Here is a 17,677-nt window from a genome sequence, read left to right as displayed (position 1 = left end):
ACGGTTCGCTCGAATCACTCATAAGCACAGGTGGGTATATGTAAAAGATAGAAAGAAGTAATATTGTAAAAACTCTCACCTAACTACGACCTATAAGAACATGCCTGCAATCTAATATGAAAATAATCTCTACAACCGTACATATGCATTCCAACCAATCAAATGACCAAGACACATGCCGAGGTAAATATGGATAAGTGAGGTAATGGGTAAGAAGAGGCTAAGATAAATTTGGATAAAAACAGAGTTAAAAGCCAAGCTAGTAACTAAGGGAACCAAATTATAACAACATCCAACTTCTTGCTCAAAATTCCAATCAAAACGGTGCTAATAGCAAGCACAAATCTCATAATCTCCGATATAATTGTAATTCCCCAAATGATGATAATAAAGCATGGGAATAAAATCACCAACTCATCAAAACTCCAACCATGTGATTTTGACTTCTCTTATCTCGGGCTTCGGTCGATCGACCAAGATGGGCAGTCGATCGACCGCCCTCTACAGTACAACATGCATTTTTTCTTTTTTCGAGTCATTTTTCTTCTCTTTTTTTTCAATTCTATTTTTTCTTCTTTCTTTCCTTCCTTTTTCATCTTCCCATCAACATCTCAAAAGAGCATATGCAACCAAAATTGAAGTAACAATCCCAAGAACACAAACTACTAGCTTGACAAGGGCAGGCTAAATGTAGGATGTAGTTAACGGGACAAAAAGGCTATTTTTGGTAGTGTGGAGCTTATGGGCAAAATGAATAAAGGGGTGACCTCTTCCACATGTGTCAACAAACCACAAATCCGAATGCATACAGGTATTAAGCAGATAAAGTTCATATTTCAGCAAATTTATGTAACAGGTCTCATATGGAGTAACTACTCACAATTTTGATAAACCGGTCACAGATGACACCAGTTATAAGCTCTAAACCTCAGAAAATGATGTAGTTTGCCAAAATTCTAAGTCAAGTTTAAAGTTCAGCATATAATTAACGAAAACTCGTAGACTATGCATATGATTCTACTAATAACATGTCAATTAGCAAGGCTTAGGCATAAAACAGCTGAAAATGCAATGTTATCATTGAAATACTACCGTTCCAACTCGACCTATATGCTAAAATGAACGTGCAATTTTTGAATTTTTTTGAAATTTTCAATTTTTTTGAATTTTCTGTATATAAAAGAGAAAATAAACAACAATGCAAGACAAAATGTAAACGTGAATGCAAGCAAATGAAATGCAACGCAAAACCCTTCCCCAAACCAAATCACACAGTGTCCCCATTTTGCAAAATCATGTAATGAAATAAAAGGAAAACGGGAATTTGTGATAAATTAACTAAACAAGACATGAAGTAAGAACTCGGAAACTCACAAGACTTTAAGCGCAGCAAAAGGAAACCTCCCCAAACCAGCGTGAGCTAGGAGGTTTCAGTAGCTAGCAGTGCTACCATAAAGTACCTGAAAAGAGGCAAAAGTACCACGCATAAATCCGAGAACGCAAAATTATGTGTAAAATAAAGAAATGGAAGAAAATAGAAATGAGTCGGAGAATAAAATGGAGAAAAGACTCCCTCAACTCCGCAAATCGACCAAACACAGCAGGGGAATGATCGAAAATAGGTACAGCAGCGAACATGGTCGATCGACCACATCACCCAGTCGATCGACCAGGGTGAACAGGAACAGAAGCTCCTGGAAGTCGCAGCTCAGTCGATCGACCACACAGGCCAGTCGATTGACTGGAAAACCTGCTGTAATTTCTGATTTCTTCGAATTATCTCAATAAATTGAGCTATCAAGGTCTATTAACCTGCAAATACACACAATAATGCGCCCAAAATTGCGCAAAACCCAAAGTAACAGTCTAAAGTATATAAAATCCTAAGCAAACTTATTAAAATGCGAAGTCTCGCGCACACAAAAGCAATAAAAGAAAAATTTTAACGAAAGTAAATAAAATGTTTGTAACGCGTTTGATCAACTAATAGTTGATCAAGAACGGCCACGGAATGGCCCACTTGCTCGGCTTCTGGCTACAAGAGGTAGCCTCTACAGTGCTCATCTCTTCAGCTACACTCTTCTCAACTCCAACATCTGCAGAACTCAACGGATCGACAGTTTCAGCACCTCCCCAATCAATAACCTCTTCTGGCTCATCAGAATCCAAATCAGACTCCCTCACTTTGACTGGCTCCTCATCAGGCTCCTCATCAGTGCCATAGCTAAGACATCCAAAACCGCCTCTTTGAACGATTGACTCCTTCACAACTGGAGCAACATGCGGCACTTCCTTCCCCAAACCAGTTCCTGCAATATCCAAAACAGAAGAACCTTCCTCCAATTTGCTCCCAATCTGGGGCGAAGGTGTTATAACATGAATAGGCATAGAGGTAGGCATATCAGGAAGCATAAAATAGGATTTATTTTCAGAAACCGTATTACAAGTGACTGGCCACATGGGGTCTTTCTTCTTAGCTGCCTGGGCAAAGACAATAGAGTGTTTCCCTACTTTGAAGGTCAATGTCCCTGAACCAACATCTATAACTACACCAGCAGTGTGCAAGAATGGTCTACCCAATATGATAGGAATGTGAGCATCCTCGGGCATATCTAGTACAACGAAGTCAACAGGGAAAAATAACTTTCCTATTTGCACAGGAATGTCCTCTAAGACTCCTATAGGCTGGACCGCAGATCGATCAGCCATATGTACTGTCATGTTGGTAACTGCAAACCTAGTCAATTTCAACTTCCTAGCAAGACTCAAGGGCATTATACTAATACTGGCTCTTAGGTCACACAAGGCCTTCTCAATAGAAAAGGTGCCAATACTACGTGGGACTGAAAAGCTACATGGGTCTTCTAGCTTATGAGGTGTAGTGTGGGTCAGATAAGAACATGACACCTAAGTTAGTGCGACAGATTGCACAGTTTCAAGTGACTTCTTTTTAGACAAAAGTTGCTTCATAAATTTCATGTAAGCAGGCACTTGATTAACTAACTCAAGAAAAAGAACTTGTACGTTTAAGCTACGAATAATATTTTCAAATTTGTTAAACGATACCTGTTCCTTCGTTGGCACCAATCTTTCTGGATAAGGGGCTGAAAGAAGTAACTTAGCCCTCTCCTCTAAGTCTCTCATACCGGCATCGGTGGATTTAGGCTGAAAATCCACTACCTTCTCCTTGTTGAAGCTCGAACCCTCTTCAGACCGTCTCAAAAATGAACCATTAATCGTCATCGGGTCATATTTCAAAACCGGAACTGACCCATCAGCATTTGGGTCTTGCCTCAATATTTTCGGAGTAGTCGTACCCCGAAACAAGTGGTCCCTCAAGTTATTTGGCATTGGAGGGCGAAAAGACGTACCATCAGCAGCGTTGTCAGTCGATCGACTGACTTCTACAGGACCAGAAGCTGTTTCACTTCGCGGACTGGTCGATCGACTGGGTATGTCAGTCGATCGACTGGGTATGTCAGTCGATCAACTGACATACCTGGTAGACGTCTTTTTCTTGCCATTGTTCGTCACTGCCTTCTTCTTACTTAGTTCCGCCTCATCTTTTCTAGTAGCTTCCTCGACCATAGCAGGCCCATCAAGGGTAGACCCACTCCTCAAAGTAATAGCATTAAGGGTCTCCTTTTGATCCGTCTGCGACGGTAAATGTTCCGGAGCTCGAGTTGCACTCTTGCTAGCCAATTGAGCGATTTGGCTCTCCAACATCTTCATCCCGGCCTCTCTAGCTTGACACTCCTTCAGCAACAAATTTTTCAATTCCGCGAATTCGGAGCCTTGGGACTACTGCTGCTGCTGTGGAATATACGGAGGCTTTTGATATGGCTGCTGCTGCTTATGAGGGGCACATAATTCTGCTGATGCTGCTGCTGTGGAGGTGGAGTCGGATTTAGGACATTTTGGCTACTCCACCTCAAATTCGGATGGACATTCGGCTCAAAATAAGTGTTTGTCTGCCTATAATGTTGAAAAGCAGCACAAGACTCATAGGGAATGCTACAGTTGTCTGAAACATGTCCTTCTCCTCCAAATCTCTTGCAGACGAAAGGACCGTCTGAAACAGCATTCACATGATAGATCCCTCTTTTTGAAGCTCCTCCCAACTCATACTTATCAAATCTCGCCGTAAGAGCCTCTAATGCAGCTACAGAAAGGGATTCAGTACTTCTCCTTTGATTACCCCTGGAATTTCCATACTCAGCTTTATGGGTGGCCAAATCATCAATAATTTTCCACCCCTTAGTCTCTTCAACATTTTCCTGGAATCTACCATTAGCTGCCGCATCCAGGATAGCCCTCTGATCGTCATAAAGCCCATTATAAAATTGATTGCATAAGCTCCACTTCTTAAACCCATGGTGCGGAATAGTTCGCACTAGCTTCTTGAAACGGACCCATTCCTCATGAAAATTCTCATCATGACCCTGTTTAAAGCTCGTGATCTGAGCTCTAATGGCATTTGTCTTCGAGGCAGAGAAATATTTCTTGTAGAATGCCAGGGCCAGCGACTTCCAATCAGTGATCCCGTTAGCAGCTCGATCCAGGTCTCTGTACCACTCCCTTGCAGCATCACGAAGAGAGAATATGAACATGAGCGTCATCTTAATTCTCTCTTGAAGAAATATGGCGTTAAACACTGCCGAGGATTGGCTTATCATCCTCAAACCAGTGGACAAGTAGAGATTTCCAACAGAGAGCTAAAACAGATCTTGGAAAAGGTAGTAAGCAAGAACAGAAAGGATTGGAGTCGGAAGCTCGATGATACTTTGTGGGCTTACCGTACTGCCTTCAAAACGCCGATTGGAACCTCACATTACCGTCTCGTCTATGGCAAGTCCTGTCATTTACATGTGGAGCTTGAGTACAAGGCTATGTGGGCTATAAAAGAGCTGAATATGGATCCCTCACTGGCGGGTGAGAAACGACTGATGCAGTTGAATGAGCTTGATCAATTTCGACTGCATACCTACGATAGTGCTCAAGTATACAAGGAGCGAACGAATAAGTGACATGACAAGCATATCTTGCAAAGGGAATTTCATGTTGGTGAGAAAGTTCTCTTATTTAACTCTCGTTTACGCTTGTTTCCAGGTAAATTGAAGAGTAGATGGTCTGGACCCTTAACTATTACTGATGTGAACAAATTTGGGTCAGTTACACTGCATTCTGACACAGGAAAGACCTTTAAAGTGAATGGGCAACGCTTGAAAACTTACTATGAAGGTGCTTATGTTGGGGTAATAGAGGCCCTTGACCTCTTCCCCATTGATTCTTCTTGCTGATGAAGAATTATGGTCGTGCGGGACCGCAAAAACCAGCGCTACCGAGAGGCAGCTCGGATTTTGTAACTTATTAGTTTGTAATTAGGATTTCATTTCAAGTTTTTGCTTTTACTTTTATGTTTTTCCTTGAACTTTGAGAGATGAGGAGAGGGTACTTGATATGCTTTCAAGTATTATTTGCAGGAATTTTGACGGAATTTGAAGCTATGAGTAACAAATGACGAGAAAAGAAGCCAACATCAACTTCCTCGATCGAGCCACATGCGACTCGATCGAGGAACCTATCAGCTCGATCGAGCCAGGAGCGACTCGATCGAGGCACCTATGCAGAAATTCAAAAAGTTTAAAACGAAAGTTGGCTAGTCAGGAAACTGGTTCCTCGATCGAGCTAGGCGCGACTCGATCGAGGCACCTAAAAAAACCGGGTTCCGCATTTTCTTTAAACCGGTTTTGTGTTTAATTGCTCTTAATTCTTCCAATTCCCTTCTTCTTATTTCGACACTTTCCTGCATTTTTCCTCCTCTATTGCTCTTTCTCTCTTCAATCATCATCATTCATCATCAAATCTCTCTTAAAACTTGTGTTTAATTGCCTATTACGTGTTTGCATCAATCTCTTGTGCTTGTTTTCTCAATTTCATTACTAATTTTGCTAAGGTATGTCACGAATTGCTATTTTTGTCTCGGAAAAATCTGAAATTTCTTGCTTAAAACTTGAGTTTATTGTATTAAATCTTCCATTGCTAGTATACAATTGCTATTTTCTTGCTTTCTAGCCCCTTGTTTGTTGAAATTCATGCCTAATTTGCTAATTTGGGAATTAGGGTTCTTCAAAATCCGGGTAGAAATTATGCATTAAATTGGTTAAAAATTGTATTCTTATGCTTGGATTCTTCGTTATTTGATACATATCCCCTAACGTTTTGGATGCTTTAATTGTGATTTTGAGTCTTAAAAATTGATTTTTTGACCCATATTTGCCAAAAAATGGGACTGTTTTATGCTATGGTTGGAATATGATTGTCTACTTGTCTTTTTTGTAGGCAATGTCGACTTCTAGGCAAGGAAATAAGAGGACTCGAGAAAGGAGAGCCCCGGTCCAGCAACCCGAGGTGATTCCCGAAGAAGTGGTGTCTTCGGAGGACGACTTGTCTCCTTTGGACGATTACCCATTCATTGAATTCCGTGACAAAGCACAAAAGGACAGGTTCGAGTATTTGTTAACTAAATCTATGAGTGCCACTCGATGCGTGGATAGGAAAATTTTGTGAACATTGAAGATAGATGACATTATGTATGGCATGTTCAATGAGATAGGGTTACAGAGTCTTTTCACACTCCATGAATTATCTTACCCCGCTTTAACCCTCGAGTTTCTGAGCTCATTTACTTACTTTCCCAGTGATCATCTTATCAAGTTTCGATTGCTTAACGTAGAACGGTCCTTAACCTTTGACCGTCTGTCAGAAATTCTGGGATTAGATAAGCATACCGACGGAGATTTATACGGTGTTGGTGGGCTGTCCGCTATTTAATATTTTCCATTGTTTACCGGTTATGTGGATGCGGATGTCAATGTTATGGCTTTGTTGGACGTCCAACATGTTTGTCTTCGTTTATTCTTGAGGTATTTGAGCTATTTGTTGTATGGCCGGCACGACAAGAGCAAGACCTCCACTATTGAGGTCTTAATCCTTGCTAGTTACTTGAATCCTTATCGGGAGGAGACATTCCAGTTCTCTCCTCCTGCTCTTGTGTGCTCGGCTTTTGATATGATGATTGGGAGGTATGGGAACCTTGATTGTGGTGCTCTTGTCACCAAGATAGCTAGGGCTGTTTGTTATTTTGAGGGTGATGACCCCTACGAGCCCATGGATGACCATGAGCCACTTGTTGATGATGACCACCTCCGTTATGACATTTCTTATATTGACATCAAGAATGGGAAGGACCATTACTGGAGGGTCCGGGGCGAGTCTTACATGCTTCTACCTTGCGCCCGTTTTTCTTTTGTCGACCCCCTTGAGGAGAGTACGGCCGTGGAGCGACCCCCACCCGTTACTTATCCGATTCCCGAGGACCTTCTAGTCACTTTTCCGGGTCTAGTACTACTACCACTACCGGCGGCGCCGAGACGTCGTCGACCCACTACCCATCTGCCGCTCGGCTCATTCCAACTGCTCCTCCTCCACCTCCTTGACCTATCTCCCGGCTACCATTTTGATCCGGTTATTGCACGAGAGGTGAGGATGCATGAGGGCATCAACACTGCTTTGACAGAGAGACGGATGTGGGAACAGATGGAGGCCATGTCTCTTGCTTCAGGGGGCCAGTATCGGGGTGTGACACCTAGCTATTACACCACTCCGGGTGATGACAGCCGTGTGTTCCATCTATATGGCGTGACTCCTACGAGTTCGGGCAGTTTAACGCCTACGGTGCCTTGGGCCGTCCCTTTTACACTCAGTCCGCCCCCTCGGCCTACTGTTTTTTGCGGAGGACGCCGGTGTTCCTTGCTCCCAGAGAGGACCGTTTGGTCAGTTTAGTGCTTCTACTTCCGCTGCTGTTGTTCTAGGAGGAGGTGGTCGTGGTAGAGGCCGTGTTAGGAGAGCCACCCGTGGTCGAGGTCGTAGTGTCGTTCCTGATCCCGAGCTGATGTCCCTGTATGCCGAGATTGATGATTATGATAATGATGATGGAGCCCAAAGAGTGTGGTGGTCACTACATCCCTCTCTTTCCAGCTGGTTTGGGGGAGGCTACTGCAATACAGCTGGTATTATCTTTCTTGTTTTGTTTTATTGCATTTCTTTTTTTCCCTCTTCCCTTTGTTAGTAGTGTCCTATAGGTTGCTGGATTTCTGTGTGATTGCTATGTTGTAGGCGTCACAATGAGGACACTGTGACATTTAGGTTTGGGGGAGTGTGTTTATTTCTGTTGTGTGCTTTTATTTAATGTTGTGTGTGAAAAATTCAAAAAATCAAAAAAAAATTGAAAAATTATAAAATACAAAAACATGCTTTTATTTACTTTTATTTATTTTGAGTCGAGTCTTGGTGAATTGTGTAGAAATGATGATAATTTGCTTTGTCTTTGCATTTGAGTCCCATCTAGTTGTCCATGTACATTGTTTTGACCTGTTAGCTATGATGAACAAAGCTCTTTACTGAAGTCTTGACCGTCACAATATGCCTTATGCCGAGTAGACTTGACTTTATTTTGTTGGTAAATCACTTAAATTTCTGAGGTCTTTAGAGCTTCCTAGGCCGGGAAAATTAATAAACCGGTCTCATTGTTATTTAGGCTGAAGAGTGTGGTCTCCTTGTGGAATATGTAATATCAAACTGCATAAGTGTGACATTAGTTTCATAGCTTTTGCGCGTTCATATGATTAAGTACATGAGGATAGGCGGTTCTTTTTGTTCAAATAAGCCTTACATCACCCAGTTTTTGTTAGCCCGTTTGAACCATGTAGCCATTTTATTTCCTATTTCTTAGCTACATTCCAGAATTTGCCTACCTTTTTCGGGACAGTCGCAGTTGCTTGAGTCCTTATTGTTATAGCTACTTTGGTTGGGTTGGGACTTTTATTGTCATGTGGGTAGTAGCTATCTTTTTGTAGCAATTGTGTGACCTCTTATGTTGAATAAGAGAAGTATTATGAAGCAAAAGAGAAAAAAAAACAAGAAAAAGAAAAAAAAAAGTTTCGAAAAAAAGAATTCAGAAAAAGAAAAAAAAAAGAGAAAATAAAGAAAAGAAAAAGAAAATTGCTTGCTTCATTGAGTTTTGTTAGGAGGTCGAGAGTGGTAATGACTGGAGTCTAATGCACATTTGGAGAGCCTTTTCATTTCTCTCATATGTTGTCAAAGTTGAGATTATTTCTTCAGTTGGATGATTATTTTATTTCTTATTAGATTTGGCTATTGTTCTAGCGCTGCGACTACCGTCTGAGCCTCACATACCCATACGTGCATATGCACAAGCCACTTCTATACCCATGCCACTTTACCATCTTTCTGTCCTAGATACATGTACTTGGTCTGCTTTGTGAATGCGTATTAGTTGGAGAATCTCTTATCACATTAGATTGCATGCATATTTCATAAGTTGAGTGAGAGTCTTTATTCTTTCTATCTTACATATATCTCACCCCTTATGAGTGCATGAGTGAAACCGCGAGAATCCAACAAAATTGTCTTGCAAGGTTGAAAAGTATTTGGCTGAGTCTCGGTATCATGTCACATTTTGAGTAAGAGTTGCGTTAGTCTATTACCCGTGCTTTTGAATTTGTTTTATTGGCACAACTTTGGTCATTACTTTGTTATAGATGTGGACAGCTGGGATTTGTATGTGCCTAGACATTTGCTCTGAGTTATTCATTCACCATATGTTTGTTGTTCTTTGTTTGGCCTGATTGCTTTGCTTGAGGGCAAGCAAAGGTTTGGTTTGGGGGAGTTTGATGTATCACTTTCATATATACTTTTATAGCTCCCTTTATACCATTTTACATACCATTTCGTGCCTATTATACCTTTTATATGCTTTATTTCAATGAATTGTCGATACTGCCGCTATTTTGTGTTTTGATGCAGAAATGACTCGTTATGAGTATGATCGAGCTAAGAAATAGCATGGTGGAGACGGCATAGCAGAATACACGAAGCATGGCACGAGGAACGAAGAAGCACGAAGGCTAGAAGTGAAAGAAGAGAAGAAATAGCATGTGAAGCAAGATCCTCGATCGAGTCACCTCTGGCTCGATCGAGCAAGCTGTCCTCAATCGAGTCACCTCAGGCTCGATCGAGGATCCTCTCTGCCAGACTTATTTCCGGACTTTCCTAAAACGATTATCTTTTGTTATAAATTAGAAACTCGTGTTTTATTGTTAGACTACGCTTTATTTTTACATTCATACTGCTGGATACTCTCTTAGAACTCTAATCTTTCCTTTGTACGGTATTAATCTTTCCTCATTAATTAATCGTTCATCGTTTATGTTAATTGATTATTGTTTCATGCTTTTAATTATGTTTTCATTATTAATCATTGTTGTTATTGTTATCATTATGAGTAGCTAATCTCCCCGTCTAGGATGAAGGGGATCTAGGTTAAATTAAAAGGGGAAATTAGTTAATTGCTAGTGATATCGCATAAGTTGTTGTTTGATTGTTGTACTTCTTCTAGTTAATTAACTTAAGGCCTGAGTTATTAATTAGTGTAGCGAATTATTCCTTTCGCCGACCGGGTTAGAATTAATATAGGCTGCGATAATCAAATAGATTGTATCTAATTATAGCGACCGCATGTTAGAATCGATCTAAAGGGCATAATTGAGTCGACCGATCTTATGACCTTAAACAGCTTGGTAGATCTAGCAATTGATTAAAGGACCCCAAATAAATTGACCTAGTGAACCGGAAATCCTAGACTTTTAATATTATCATTTAAACCTCAATTTAATTACTTGCAATTATTTTATTAGATCAAAACAAAACAAACCCCCAGAAATCGGTTACTTTTAGACAGCTGAAATACTTATAGACTTAGCTTTTACTGCCTCCTTGTGGATTCGATACCTGTCTTACTGCTAGCTATTCTTGTTAGTCCTGAGATAGATTTACTTTGGTTTGGTGATACGACTTTAGCCACATCAAATACAAGTGAATTAAAGAGAATAAAATTCTCTCTATCCTCTTTACAAAACCGGTGAAGGGAGTATTATATGACCAATGCATGGTCTTTACTTTTACTTTTGTTCTTATTAAGTAAAGTAGGTGTAAGACTACCCTACATTATAGGTAATCATAGTGTTTTATTTATCCATTAAATAAAACACTCACTCACCCATACTACCTCCAATATTTCGGTCATATGATATAAAATGGACCTCCATATTATTTTGTCAATTTGTCACTTGTCACACAATATGTCACATGTAGAATGCTACATGTTATTAATTAATTTTAATGCACATTTATTACATAAATATAATTTTATGAATTAATTAAATTACATTCAACAAATTGACTAGTGATACTTGATCACATAAATAAAATGGGTCATAAAATTATAATTCACAACATCTTGTAATTATAATTAACCATTCATCCTTATTTCTATCGTTTCTCAAACAATAAACAATTTTAGTAATAAAGCATTTTATTACCAAAATAAATCTTATTTAATCTCATTAAAATAAGAAATCAATATTCTCTCTCACAAATGAATTGTTCAATTTTAAGGAATTGATCAACTTGTATCGTCATACAATTAATCAACTTTACAGATAAGGGCATCATCCTTTAGGTGTGACCTTAAGGGATCAACTGACCACCACCGTCCCACGACAGTAACGTCAAACTCTAGCAAGCCAATCGTTACCGATTAATGTTGATCAGTTGACTATTAAATGAATCATCCTTTACGTATTCTTAAAATGAGATTTAAATAATATGTGATCAATATGATCGACAATTGTGATCGCATTATTGTCGGAGGACACATATTCCAACAATCTCCCACTTGTCCTCGACAAGTGCGCGTCACCAATTCTCTTGTCCTATTACTATCTCCCACTCAATGCAAGGTGTCTTTCGGGTCGTACATGCAAGTGATCATATCGAGAGTGGTTTCCTCGATCTGGAGAATAACTGATTGACCGGAGTTATCTACCATAGATACCATCCGAGCGTGGCCACGCATTTCCAGTTCATTACTCCTCGAGTGGCCCTGAGATATTGTTTTAACCCTAACAAGGGGGTGGACAATTCCTATCGCACTCATTCCCTTCGACTAGCCACAGCCATCATAACCCAAAATATGCCCATTTGACCCCATTTACGAAGGTCGTAGTAACAAAAATCAAAGTTAATCTGAAATTGTGCCACCTTAGGAGAACAGTCTTTAGTCAAAAGAATCGACTCATTAGAATATTATAGTAGCTCTTGCCACGACCAGGCTATATAAATTTTCCAGAACTCTATAAGCGGTCATAAGGCCCGACAAAGCATTCCTAACAGTCTGCCTATGTGATCGACTAGTCATCTCACATGACTCTATGGCACTTGAACTTGCCATCAATCGCATCACACTCTAGTCACTTCGAGACGTCACCTCATACAAGTGACTATGGGCGAATACCATGTTAATCCGGGTTCAATATTGTCTCTACAACCCGTTTGGATGTAACAAAGTATAAAAGGAGTTTTCAGATTTTTAAAAACTCGAACGATAAATGTGATTATCATATGAGTAGTCAATACTTGATTACTACTTCATATTCTATAATCCAACTTGATCTTGAATGTAGTTGTTCATCTCAATTCAATTGAAATGACATGACTCATCATGCCTATGAGAAGGCTTTGGTTAGTAGGTTTTATCAACTTCTTGTACCTTACTTAACCTTACTACATACTCGTTTTCCTTTGTAATGTATACATTTGCATTACAAAAACTTTCTGAGTACGTGTCGAGATCCAATCAAGACATAGGCTTTCATGCCTTAAAATAGCTCCCACTGTTTTCACAGTGTGCGGGACTCATCCCTCTTGCACATCCCATGATTGCAAGTGTACTCAATTTCCGTTGTAAATATTTCTCATTGTTCTTTATTGCCTAGAACGATTCTAGAAAATATATTTCTTAAATAACATAGCCATAATGGTATCTTAACCATCCTAATGTGTTTTGATTATGGTTTTGTTTTAAAACCATGCGCAATCTCAATTGTCAATTGTCACTTGTGTAACACCCTTACACAAAATTGCATCAAAAACACTTTGCATTACATCCTTAATGCTTCTGCAAGCACTTAAGGGTAATCTTTATGGCTTACTTGGTAATGATTACTTAAATTCGATTTGAAACAATTCATCATACTCAAAGTATATGAAGTGTTATACATCATTTCCTATTTAATTGATTCGGCAGCGGAAGCAAATGGAATCAATCAAATATGTTCAACTTGATTGAACTAGTCATGAATCTTATCAACATAAGACTTCTTATTTGACGCTAATATCATGTGGATTTATCTACGTAATTATGGATATTAAAGATGTATTATATTACTCTAAAAGTCTTAAATCATTCCCAATGATCAATATGTCATCCACATATAAGACTAATTAAAATTTTCGTAACTCCCACTAAACTTCATGTATAAACACAACTTCTCGACTTATCGGGAAAATTTTTATACCATGATTAAATCATTGATTCCAACTCATTGATGTCCTACTCAAGACCATCTCTTAAGTTTCACATTATCTTAGGATTGCAAGAATCTACAAAACTCAAGACATGTATTGAATACATTCCTTCTAATTGAAGAAGTGGGTTTTAGATTCACTTGCTATATGTATATCATCATAATGAAACACAATCCCTAAGAAGATCCAAATAGACTTAAGTATTTCAACTAGTGCAAAACCCTTGCCACCAATCAAGCTTTGATATCTAACTTTATTAGTGCAAAACCCTTTGTCACTAATCAAGCCTTTTATTTCGGATTTTCATGGCTCTAAGCCTTGTATTGAGTTGTGACTTAAACATTCTCATGTAAGTCATATGTTCATTACTTTCCAAAAGTAATTAACTTGAATCAAACAATTCAATTGTAAGTTGTAAGCTCTTTACTTTCTAAAAGTAATACTAATTCATCATCTTCAACAAATGATGATTTTAACCTCCTAGGTTTTGAAGAAACAACGTCTTACACAAAACCTCATGTAGTCAAGAAAGACCAGTTTCTTGGGACATAACATTCTTTGTGGCTCTTGAATAATTTCTCCCACTCTGTCTTCTAGAAATAAACTTGTATTTTAGAAAGACAGCTTCACGAGCCGCAAACCCGTTGTAGTCGTGATAATTGAAAGGGAAAAATGAGCATTTGGTTTTTGTGAAAACTTACAACCATGGTACCCTACCATTTCATATCTCATATGATTCGTTTTACATTTAGTGGAAAAATAATTTAGACAAAATGATAAAATCCCCAAAAGGATCAAGTAACTCAAAGTAACTTGATTAAAGTCCAAACCATATCGAATGGAGTTTGAATTCTTTATCCAACCACACATTATCCCATAATGCGTGCTAAGAGAGATTAATTTGTGATACTATATCACTTTTTCTTTGGCTTATATCAAAGTCTTCACTTTGATAATCCCATCACGACTTGATCGTGATTCATGGAACTCTTTGAACTCCTTCAAAGATTTCTCCTTTTACCTTATTAAGTAAACATATTGGTGTCAACTTAAATTGATGGTAAAAGAAAATGATCAACCTATTCTGTATCAATGATTTACAACCTCGATTTCCTTTTCAACCAAAAGGCACGAGACATCTTGCTTTTAATACAAGATACGCATATACCATAAGATCTAATGGTTTCAAGAGTACTCGATAACTCTTTGCGTTCATCATTCTAGAATCTAAGGTTTAATCTTGGGTTACCAATTTGAGTCTTGCATCATCTACATGATATATCATTCTAGTTTGGTTTAGAATATATTCACCTTGATAATGGGCTAGCCATACATCAACTCATGGTGTATAGGGTCACAAAAGTGAAACCTCTTTTGTATCTTAACAAGTTTATATTCTTATTTAGAGTTTATGCACTTAATAGTCACCATTAAGTACAACTCTAAACCCAAAAACTAGATTGAGTCACAATTAGTCACAATTACAATGACTCTATCTCTCAACATCATTGTTGCTAGTCGTCATATTCTAATCATCCTATGTATCAAGTACAATGATGAAAACCACCACCGGTTTCTAATATTGACGAAGTAGTACTAGCAAAATTTATGTCAATCAAATAAACATTTAAAGAAGAAGGTCCGATTAGATGTCCCACAACTAACTTGTTGATTCTTCAATAATTTGGGGTAGTTTCCTTTCTAGCATCCAACAATTAAGACAATGGAAACTTTATCGGTCGGGATTGATAGGTTTATTATTGTTATTCTCAATAACGTTACTTTTAACATTACCTTGTATCAATTCCATTCTAATTTTACTTCTTTAAAACCTTATCCTTTTCTTAACGGTTTAAGGGCATGCTCCCACTCATTTCAATGAGTCTTTGCTTTGAGAAGCAAAATTATATTCATGAAGACTACTCTTCATTCGTTTGTTTAGTCTTAAAACTTTCATTGAAGTGGTTACGGTATTTTGGTCAATTACGATTTCTAACAAATCTAATTTCCAAAATAATTTATCGTTTCAAGGTACTTAACTCAATTAAGCATGTGAGAAACAATCCATTGTAAGTAGATGTGTTTAGTCAAGAATCAAAAACCTGTTTTATAATGAATAACTTTAATCTGTACTCTTTACAAGAGATCCTTAGCAATGGTTCATTTGAGGTTTTAGAACCAAATTCATATTTGTCTTTAGTTACGTTGTTTTAATGGAGATTTGAATTAAAATCGAAATGATATCGCATATGAATTGTGGTAAAGAAATAGAACAATATAATAACGGAATAGTGAAAAACTTAACATTTATCGTTTTATTAATACTTGTAAATAACAAGTAAAGCATTTACATAGTGACCTCTACCCAACTATGATAAATGATTCCGAGATCCAAATTCATATTAACTTGGGCACGGGGTAGCCGATGAAACCCTTATCAATATAACTCGGTGGATTAACTCTTTAATCGATTCTACTTTTAGAACTCTCGGTCAATAAAATTACATTTAACATTTATCTTTAGCCCAAAACGCATCCGACAAGGGCACGGGGTAGCCGATGAAACCCTTATCAATTACTTTTGTTGAGTTCAACCCAAATTTCGAATAAATGTGTCCATGATCCAAATACACATTAACTTGGGCACGGGGTAGCCGATGAAACCCTCATCAACATGAATTCGGTGGATTAGACATTTATCACCCACTTCCCCTACGTAACAAGGTTTGTACCCCGGGGTGGCCGAGTGCACTCCCTCGCGAAATAGGTTTTCATGGTTTCTACTTTTTGGTAAGGCTAAGTCTCAATTGTTTATTTTAGCGAGAGGTCATGTCAATTTATTATCTATCACGTTTTAAGTGAACTAAAGCGGTGAACTACGATAATTGTAATTTACACGGTCGATAAACTCGATAAAAAAAATGATAATGCATGTTTTAGTTATGGCGATTTAGCGATGCATGCGACATATAAATAAAATGCAAAGCATAAATTAAATCCTAGTATGGCCTTCCTAAAATAGAAAATTTAATTAACTATTACATATTCGGAAACCAACTCCATTGGTCCCTTGAACTTCGGTTTTTGGTACGCATCTCGAGGTAACACCGTCTTCAATGGATCGTCTTCCTTGAGTGACACCGTCTTCAAAGAACTCCGAAATAAATAAATTACATAATTTCCTATTATACATTTGTAATTAAAATAAAATAAATCTATTAAATTACAAAACGGTGATACGAGATCACAATAAATTACAACCGAATCGATATTCCCATACATTTCGGGTAATACCAATTAAAAACTAAGGCCATACTAAGTAAAAAATTACATAAAATAAAATTACATAAAATAAAATTATGACAATCATAAATAAAATGCAGCATTATAATATGTATGAACATGCCCAATTTTATTCTAAATCGCCTTTAAGGAGCCAATATCGTATATTAAACGGTTTTTACGGATTTGCGTGATTCAACCTTTTAAAATCACAATAAATTACATAAAATCATATTTATGCACAAGTTAATTACCCTAACCAACTTAGGACTCAAAATTAGTCTCCACTAACATATTTGACTATAATTAACTTATATTTCTTAAAATTGTTCATTAATGGACCCAAAATTACAATAAAATGCTATAAACTCCAAATAAATCATAAAAATTTCAAATAAATTTGAAATTTGAAATTTAAACTCATGAACATTCTGGAAAAAAATCATGACAATCATAATGTTCAAAAACTTAGGTTAAAAATTTCGAAATTTATCGGGAAAAACAATGTTGCGGTTTATCGGATTTATCAAATATAATCATAAAAACATGAGAAAAATTATATTCATCAACTTTTCAATTTTAGATCGGAAAAAGATAATAAATGCAATATGTGACGTTTTTCCTTAGTCATGAAGTATGTTTTAGCAATTATTCACTAATTAAGGTCACTGTTTATGCTATTTTTCATCAAAAATTCATAAATCATTCATAAAGACTTCAATATAGCCTATTATTTTACACACATCTTGTAAAATTACATGTGACAACATACTAAATTTCTATGACCAGATTCGAATTTATCTCATATTAACCCATTTTTCATTTAAATTCGACCTTTATCATGAAAAATCCATATTTCGAGCATAAGAACTCCAAAAATTATGAA

Source organism: Silene latifolia, chromosome Y (assembly GCF_048544455.1).
Source record: "Silene latifolia isolate original U9 population chromosome Y, ASM4854445v1, whole genome shotgun sequence".
NCBI classification, from domain to species: domain Eukaryota; kingdom Viridiplantae; phylum Streptophyta; class Magnoliopsida; order Caryophyllales; family Caryophyllaceae; genus Silene; species Silene latifolia.
Note: the sequence above shows the minus strand (reverse complement) of the source record.